The following is a 10,128-nucleotide window of genomic DNA, read 5'->3' as shown; positions in this document are numbered from 1 at the left end:
CAAGAGATACTCAATGTTGAACCAAACAAGCTGTATAAGAGGTGTTACCACATATCTTGATTTTTCCTCTCTCTTCCTTATAAGATTAAAAATGGTCTTGGTTTCAAATAGTTCCTGCGCCATTCGACATCGTCTGAAGTCGGCGCTTCATTTAGTTAGAAATGATCAAGTTAAAATGAGCCTGAATTAATTCAAAGGCAAACCGCACTACAGACAGCGTTTTCATTCACCCCAATTTTCTCACTACTCGGAAGGCATCACGGTAGTGTACACGTGTCGCAATTCAAAATCACAATCACCCACTATCACCACCCACTTCTAAGGATCCGGTCTCTCTCTCTCTCTCTCTCTCTCTCTCTCTCTCTCTCTCTCTCTCTCTCTCTCTAGGAAAAAAGTCTGCCAGCCAGTCCATTGAGACAGAGTGTTGAATGATGTTTTACATTTCTGTGCATTACACATAACACACGCGTAGGAAGAGTGGCAAACATTCTTGGGTATGTGTGCGTGCTGGGTGGAAAATGTTCGAGCTGTCTTTCCGAGCTATAAAATATTGATTCTAGTACCACCCAATCAAGAAAATGGATCCTCCCGTGCGGGGGTTGCAAGTTTTTGGGACAAGTAATAATCGTAACCGTATAAAGTAACACCCCTGTTCAAAATATTGAATTGGACAAATCTGGGCTCAAGCCAGAGGGGTGAACGTGTGGCCACTTGGGAAGGTCATTTGGTTGCAGCTATCGGAGAAGGCTTTGCATGTTTAAATTCAATCACGGGAATTGATGATTACATAAGCTGTTGCAAATTTTATTGTAATTAAAGCGTGTCGGGTGGTGCCGTGCGCGCGGTTGTTGTCAAGGGTCGTCGTCATGCCGCCGCCGGGTTCCTGGGATGGGTGGGTGTATGTAAAATTGTGACTGTTTTGTACGCAAGCAGCAGTCGTGGCCGAGCGGTTAAGGCGTCTGACTAGAAATCAGATTCCCTCTGGGAGCGTAGGTTCGAATCCTACCGACTGCGTGTGTGTACACGCACATCGCAACACCCATATTTTGCTTACCTATTACGTCCCTGAACTGGGATGATCTATTTTCTTCACAAACATTTGCTTTCCGTTAACCAAACAAGTATTGGATTAATCAAAGTAAACTGAACTGAAAACAATTTCTATTTTGATTAATATTTCCATTAACAGCTTTGTTTTCCACCTAACACTATACATTTAACAATATTTTGGAACTGCCATTTGGATTGAACACATGCCGTTTTCGCGTGAGACAATTCTATCGAATTGGCTATTAATGAATTTTTTATTGATTGGACTTCTGGTTCCGGAATTACGGGTTAATGACTAACCATAGTCGCTTTGACCACATCGGTCACCTACGACGGTTCTTGATTCCATATAAGCAAGAACTGAAAAACATCAAAGGGGGGAGTAAAGGAAAATTGCAAAATCGAATTTGTCTGAGTCATTTTCTAACCCCAACTGTTGTAAAAATGTATGAACAGACAAGGGTTCAGTTTTTTCTTTAATTTTTTTTTGTTCAGTCCGTTTATTTGATAAGGCAAGTTTACGTTAACTTGAAGGTGCCAATTTCTTTGTTTTACATTTTATTATTCTTAAAACTAGAGGAATATACGTTGAAATATTATTGGTGAAGCATAGAAAATTTTACAGCTTTCTTAAAGCTAGGAATACATTTCGATATACAGGGTGTTTGGTTCACGGTTAATCTATCGAGCGGTGCTAGAAGATCATGATTGAGGAAAAAATCGTTCTACACGTACTATCAAATCTCAACCGTTACAAAGTTATTGAACTTTTTCTGTAAATAACTAGTTTGTCTTTAAATACTGCTTACTCAAAACGTATTTCAAATCTTTTAGTCCCTTAGAAAAGGTGAGAAAATTTCCCATTGAACAATGTCCTCACATGCTAATGAGCTAATGAGGTTAAGTAACCTTTTAGAAATAAATTATTCAAAATTTAGTATTTGTTATCGTTCATTTTTCGAAAATTTTAATAGTTAACATCATCATTTTACTAATTCAGATTTTTAGTCTTAAAGAGCTGCATAATTTGTTCTTTGACATGATACACTTATGTTTTCTTGTTTCCATGTGTTTGGGTTGTTGAACTTGGATATTTCTATTTCATTTTCACTAATACTAGCTCTAATTGAAAAAGTACAGTGTACTTTTTTCTTTTCATTGGAAACCCATGAACATTTTACATAGAAAAATGTATTAATACCTTCCAGTTAAGTGAATTTAGTATACTTTTAGCAGTGAAATAGATTAAAGTTAGTGTTATTATTAGCATTTTGGTTAATTTTCTTAAAATAGTAAATAATAAACATCACTAATCACTATTATCATCATTGAAATATTGCATCGCACTAAGTTCTACAATTCTTTTTTTGGCTCCATTCAATTATTTCCTTTCGTTTCGACGCAAAATTATTTTTATCAAATCATTTTATATGCAAAAACAACGATTTCGAACCCACTACATTTGTTGTGACGTTATGATGTGGTCATTATTGAATTGCAGCGAAATGAATAGAGATAGGAATAAAGTGTCAAATAGCAAGTTATAGAGAAGATTGAGGGGCAGCAAGTTAACTATAACAACTATAAATTTTGTTGATTAATAATAAGAATAATTTCAAAACGCATTTGAAAAACACTAATTCTCAGCTATTTCACTAATAAAATGTCATTTAATACTATTAACTAAAAATATTTGTACTTAAATCGGTGGGAAATTTTCTCAGCTTTTCAATAGAACCTTGGCAATAACGATATAAATCATATTACAGGAAAAGTTTAATAGTGAAATTACAATGAAACGAAAAGAGATAGGAATACGATGTTGAAGAACAAATTATGGATCGTTTTAAGACCCAACTTTTGAATAAAGGATATGATTTGTAACCGCTGAGGTTACAAAATTTTTTTTGTGTAAATTTCGTTCTGTAAATCTGGATAATTTATATGGGTGGTTGTGCATGTAATATATTTGTTAGGTTATTAGAAAATTTTTGTAGAAAACCGTATTGTTTAGTGGGTACAACTGGTGGGTGGCAGTGGATATATTTCTCAACAGGTGGCTATGTGGGTGGTTGGCTGCAATGAGGCAAATCGGATGATCGCGGAACGGATGGAAAGTGAAATGACTAAACCTAAACCTCTTGTCTGGCGCCCTTGGCGGAGTCTCAGTTTTGCGTCCCTTTGATGGATTCTAAGGTTTGGCAATGCTATATTGCTCTCTCGCTTAATTTCTGTAAATTTATTATGTAATAAATTTCGACTCCGTATATTTTCCATATATCTGTTTTCCACGTGCTTTATAGAGATCGAGCGAGAGAGCAATAGCATTGCCACATCTTAGAATCCAGTAGATTTAATTCCTACCACAAATCTTTTACAGTATATTTAGAAAATCAGTTGACGCTAGAAGTTTGAAGGCGACGGAGGGAGCATCTATCAGACGACTGTATATTAGAGTGCAAATGACTTGTATGGAAAACAGGCGATGATCGAATTTAGTAACCAAACGCACCTCAAACAAAAAACCCTGAATTTTGTTTTAAGATAGCCTTTATGAAACTTGGATTCGTGTTGATACTGGGGTTTGAAAAGGCTGGTTTCAATTTATTTTCTATGCCAAATATCTTAGAACTGCATGAAAAAACGGATCTTGTGTCTTCTCATAAAAATTGTTTTAACAAAAATTTCCTATCTGGTACTTTTGATTTTTAAACTGAGATTTTGTTTCATTCCGAATTGACACCAGATTTCGACATTTCATTAATTTCTAAAACATTTGGCATACAGAAACATTTGCATTGTCCCATTTCAATTCGAAAAAAGGCCTTATACCACAAAAACGTTTTTTTCAACATTACATCAGATCTCGTCGCTTCATGACATTATATTTTGATTGCCCTCAAATTTTGCATTTTTTTGAGGTACCAATACTTTGAGGTGTGTCCGATTTGAAATTTCAGGAAGAACTTAAATATTGGCACTCTACCCTATATTAAGTGTACTCGCCAAAGATCCGAGCTTCCATTTAAAATCAAAGTTAATAAACTTCTTTCGGATCATTGGTAGTCCGCGACGTATTCTAATATTCAGCAAGACGTAGCCATGTTCAGTTACGCCAGATATCTCGAAAGTTCGACTAGATAAGCCAGGATTGTGATATTTTGTCAAAAGCAAAGGAATGACGTTACAGGCGACAAAACACGCGTTTACATACCCGCTCACAAAGTTGAGATCGATGGTGTTGTTATCGATTCAAACTTGGCATGCTTGGATCTGCTGAAAGACGAGATTGTCTGTTTCCATGACCCCTTGCTCCAGTGAGCGAAGATTTTGAGTGACAATGGTACCGGACCTTTAAACTAGTGTCAGGTGACCTTTTGACGATACTGCTTGCGTCTTCTTCGACAAGGATCGTCTGCATGATCGGTTGATTGTACCACGCGTCATGCATGTAGTGCATATTGCACTAATTACAAGCAAATGAGACTTCGTAAAAATATTTTTTCTCTTTTGAAAGTCCGCTAAATATACCAACAAGAAAAAGCTCTGCCACAAATACGAAACAAACAGCACCTGGTCCATGCAGAAGAAACAAAGAGTTTCCAACGTTTCCACGAACACAAAAAACCATGTGACATTTCAACCAGAGATTCAACTTAGTGCAGGCTTGGTTAGACCTAGGTTGGGAACCAGCAACTTTGTGATATTACGGAACTTCTCCCGGCATCAATTTTCATGGTACGGCATGGGGTTATCTTTTCGATGATAATTGATCTAGTTTACTCTACGATCTTTGCTACAGCTTTAAAAAGGTGGCCTGCTTTACTGACCACGACCATATTTCCGTTCCCTCTGAGAAAACGCACGGAAAATGCTTGCAATACTTTTTGCTATTTTTGTTTTTATATTGTAACGACATATAATTAGCAAGGGACTGGAAGGTGAAGTATTTTTCAAATATTAAGAGCCATAGTACTCAAGGAAGAGCAAGGATTTGAAGTAAGAAAGTTTAGAAAAGCGTGGAGAGTCGATGAAATAAAACACCCCGGGATTACAGACTCGGATGGTCTTCATCAGGATGCATCATGTATTGGAACGTCGGAAGGGGTTCCTCCAGACGATTTCGTAATACAGCTCAGATGCGGGTCGGGAACACACCGTGTTGCGCGTGTGATGTTCTGTTGTAGGCCTCGTGTTTGTTGGGTCATTTGACAGCGATGTTTTGTGTCGTCTTGGAGTTGCATCAAACCATCGTTGGTGTACAGTATAGGCGGAAGAGGGCACTTCTGAGAATGATTAGAAAAATAATAAGGGCAGTTAAATCTGAATATTGATGGTTTTTAGAAAGATGTATACGAGGGACATATAGAAGAGATCGCAGCTTGCCAGTACATCTCGAACCGGGACATTGGGTGGTTTTCCTCGGGCCCGATGGGAATCGAATCGTTGGGTTCTGGCAGAACAGTACTCGGTGTATGCCCAGACAATATGTTCGATATTGTGATAACGGTTGCCACAATCGCTATTTGCGAGACCAATACGTCGGAGACGAGCGTCCAGCGTGTAGTGATTGGACATGAGCCGAGACATCACACGAATGAAATCCCGACCTACATCTGTTCCTCTGAACCAAGGTTTCGTTGATACCTTCGGTAGGATGGAATATAGCAGCCATCCTAACTCTCCATTGGTCCGAGATGTCTGCCAACTTTCTAGCGTCCTCTAACGAGAGATATTGAAAAGTTCATTGAATCAGATTGGTCTTTCGTAGAGATCACCTTCTAAAGCGCCCGCTTTCGCTAAAGAGTCCGCTTCTTCATTACCTGGGATGGAGCCATGAGAGGGGACTCAAACTAAGCTAATCTTGCATGATCTTACAGACAAAGCAAGCAGGAGCTCCCATATTTTTCGAAGAAAATATGGAATGTGCCTTCTAGGTTTCATTAAACGGAGAGCTTATATTGAGGTAAGGCTATCCGAGACAATAAAATAATGATCGGTGGGCAAGGTATCAATAATCCCAAGGGTATACTGAATAGGAACAAGCTCTGCGACGTAAACCGAAGCTGGATCTGCAAGCAGTTTTGATTGAGCATACCGAAGCCAATAGAGCCTCCGAGGCTTGATTCTTTCGCGTACAACATCTTGTGCAGTCGACTTCCAAAAATTTACTATGAAAGATGCTTGGGATCATTCGCGGACGTATGTAATCCGGTATTCCACGAATCTCGTCTTTCATGGATGTGTTGAAGAATACAGTTGAATCAGAAGCACGAGGGAGATTGACACGGTTGAGATAATATGAAGAGGGATTGAGAATTGAGCACGACAAGGTTTTCAAAATTTGCAATTATTAACAGGTTCAAGATATCGCATAGGATGAGTAATCGATATAAGAGGTCCCATAATCGGTTTTTCAGCGACAGGAGGCCCATCGTGAGGGTCGCGTGCATGCATTGTACGGAGAAAGTTGATCCTTTGTTGGCACTTCTGTTTCAGATACCTAATGTGACATCCCCAGGTTCCTTTAGAGTCGAACCAGACCCCGAGATATTTGAAAGTTGAAACCTGAGCAATAGTTTGACCCATTAATTGAAGCTGTAGTTGCGCTGGTTCACGCTTCCTTGAAAATGCGACTAGCTCAGTTTTCTCCGTGGAGAACTCGATACCCAACTGGAGGGCCCAAGCAGACAAATTGTTCAAGGTATCTTGCAATGGTCCTTGCAGATCGACGGCTTTGGGACCTGTAATAGAGACCACACCGTCATTTGCAAACTGCCTTAGCATGCAGAAATTGACAAGACATTCGTCAATGTCATTCACGTAAAAGTTATAGAGAAGGGGGCTTAGACATGAGCCGTGGGGAAGACCCATGTAGCTAATTCGTGATGTCGATAAATCACCATGCAAAAAATGCATATGTTTTTCAGACAGCAAGTTTAGCAAAAAGTTGTTTAGAGTCGGTGAAAGACCATGCTGGTGCAGCTTCTCTGAAAGAATTTTGATAGAAACTGAATCAAAAGCCCCCTTTATATCTAGGAACACTGATGCCATCTGCTCTTTACTAGCATAGGCCATTTGAATTTCGGTTGACAAGACAATCGTTCGTCCCTTTGCCTTTGCGAAAGCCAAATTGTGTATCTGACAGTAAGCCATTTGCTTCAACCCAATTGTCGAGGCGAAACAAGATCATTTTCTCGAACAACTTTCGGATACAGGACAGCATCGCAATCGGTCGATACGAGTTGTGGTCGGAGGCTGGTTTTCCTGGTTTTTGAATGGCGATGACCTTCACTTGCCTCCAGTCATGAGGGACAATATTACCCTCAAGAAACTTATTAAATAAATTCAACAAGCGTTTCTTGGCAGAGTCTGGCAGATTCTTTAACAAGTTGAATTTGATTCGGTCTGGCCCTGGGGCTTTATTGTTACATGATAAGAGAGCAAGTGAGAACTCCACCATCGAAAACGGTGTTTCGTTCGCGTTATTGTGAGGGGACGCGGCGCGGTAGATCTTCTGTGCCGGGGCGGAATCCGGACAAACCTTCTTGGCAAAATCGAATATAGTACTGTTTCCGTTCCGAATCGTTAGTACTGTTTCCGTTTCGTAAGCGCCGGGCCGTACTCCAAAGAGTGCTCATCGATGTTTCTCTCGTTAGGCCGTCGACAAACCGGCGCCAGAAGCTACGTTTTTTGGCTTTCATTAAACTCTTCATTCGCCTTTCTAGCGACGCGTACTGTCGGTAGCTAGGTGGCAGCCCGTCGTCCCGGAAGGTCTTATACGCAGCGGCCTTCTCCGCGTACACGTCTGAGCACTCTTTGTCCCACCATGGATTGGGAGGACGCCCGCGTGAGGCCGCGTCTGGTACGCGTTTAGTCTGAGCTTGAATCGCGGTACCGAGAATCAAGCCAGCCAGGAACCCGTACTCTTCCTCCGAAGGAAGTTCCTGAGTGCACTCGATTTTGTCGGATAACACGGACGCGTAGCTCTTTCAATCAATATTTCGTGTGAGGTCATACGAAACATTGATTGTATTCGGTGGCCCTGAACCGTTAGCAATATTAATTTCGATTGGCAGCTGGTCGCTGCCGTGGGGATCAGAGACATGCAATCTAACCGCAGCGATGTCGAGCAGAGGGACAGGTCTAAGGCGCTCGGACACGCTGGAGGGGCAGGAATCCGTGTCATTTGACCCGTATTCAAAATAATCATATTGATGTTGTCGCAAAGCTCATGGAGTAGGGTAGATCGATTATCGTCATGAAGGTAACCCCATGCCGTACCGTGGGAGTTGAAGCCACCTAAAACTAGCCTCGGTGCGGGGATATCGCAATATCGGTGGCTAACTGAGGCTCTAGGGGGGATGTAGGTGGAAGCAATGCAAAGGTCTTTGCTTTTAATTCTGATTTGGCAAGCGACAACTTCAATGCCTGGTGTCGAGGGGAGGTCGATTCGATTGAAAGAATAGCACTTTTTGATCCCCAAAAGTACTCCTCCGTAAGAGTCTTCTCGATCCAAGCGAATAATATTAAAATCGTGGAAGTGTAGGTTTATTTCTGAAGTGAGCCATGTTTCGCAGAAAGCAAATGCATCGCATTTCAAATTATTTAGTAAGATTTTAAACGAATCGATTTCCGGGATAATGCTTCTGCAATTCCACTGTAGAACAGTGATTAAATTCTTGACCTCGTTCGATGAATTAGCCATCGAAGGATACAATCGCTGAGAGGAGGGTCCATTTCGGAGTGAACTGCATCAAGAATGATTTTACTGCGGGGAGAAAGCTTATAAAGATGCTTTTAAGGGGGTCAGAAATATTTAAAGCTGTAAGAATACGGTCCACAATGTCAGAGAAATTTATTATGCCAGCGCTGTTTTCTTTCTCTGCCTGAGATATGTGAACATTTGGGGTTTTTGATGTTCCTGGAGGTGCTGGGAACTCCTTTTCTGAGCTCAGGTTACTGATACCGGGAGCGACTTGCTTCGGTTTTTGCACCAGTACTTCCTTGAGTAGTTATTTTAGGGGGGCCATGAAGAGACACCTTCTGGCCTTTACGACGAAGCTTGGGAGAGGAAATGCTCTTCCTTTTTCTATTGCTTCTAGGCACAGCAGAAGATGTTTCCTCCTGGGGTTCATCACAGTCGCCTTCGTCAGTAGACAAGTTGGTAAAGATGTTCGTAGAGACAGGTGGCTTAGCTATCTTAAGCATTTCTGCAAAAGATCGTTTAGAGCGTCCCTGAAGGGAACGCTTAAGATTCTCCTTGCGCTGTTTGTACGCGGGACATTTCTCCCACAGTAGAGACACTTTTCGACATCTCTATCACAGGAATCATCCGCATGACTCCCACTGCATTTTCCACAACGGGCTTTATTGCTACAATGGGAGGCTGTGTGTCCCAATCGTTTGCAATTAGTACAGTTCATGACCCGCGGCACAAAGAGGCGAACAGGTAGACGAACCTTGCCAAAGAGGAGGTAGTTGGGTAGAGCAGAACCTGCGAAGGTCACCCGATAAGAGTCTGAGTTGACGTATGTTTTCTTCCCGTCAGCTGCGATTGATGCTGAATGCAAACGTTTGCACTCTATGATCTTCACTGGCTTAAACATGTGGTCTTTGAAGCAGCCCATATTTTAGCAGGTCCTCGCAAGTCAGACTCGAATCGGAAACGACCCCACTAACTTCAACCCTGTTAGCTGGAATATACACCCTATACTCCTTCTTAAAGGGCCCGTATCCAGCAATATCGTTTGCCTGAGTCAAACTGTTAACAACCACCCGAAGCTTATCAGGGCGAATTTTCGATATCTCTGTCACGGCCGAATACCGATCCGCCAGAACCCGAGAAATCTGCAACCGATTCAAACACTTTTTATCTTTGGTCCGGAAGAAGATCACGATGGGCCCGGTGACTGAGCTTGGATATACTTTGAGCCGGGGAGCCCATTTTGTTTCGACGTCCATCTCACCTTGAGATGAACCGCCGTCAGGGGAAGTCATTTTTGCACGGGCCTATTGCCCAGTGCACGTTAGTAAGACAACCAAGAAGGGGAAACGTAAACTAATACTTAGCTTGTG

General features: G+C 41.4%; 1 non-coding gene across 1 annotated transcript; it reads left to right on the top strand.

The window, feature by feature from the left end:
- Positions 1-932: 932 nt before the first annotated feature.
- Trnas-aga (transfer RNA serine (anticodon AGA)) lies at positions 933-1,014 on the top strand. Its single transcript has one exon. It is a non-coding gene; the product is annotated as a tRNA-Ser (tRNA).
- The last annotated feature ends 9,114 nt before the right edge of the window (positions 1,015-10,128 follow it).

The sequence above is a fragment of the Topomyia yanbarensis genome, chromosome 2, assembly GCF_030247195.1.
Source record: "Topomyia yanbarensis strain Yona2022 chromosome 2, ASM3024719v1, whole genome shotgun sequence".
NCBI lineage: Eukaryota > Metazoa > Arthropoda > Insecta > Diptera > Culicidae > Topomyia > Topomyia yanbarensis.
The sequence above is the reverse complement of the archived record's forward strand: the minus strand, read 5'-3'. Positions and strand labels throughout refer to the sequence as shown.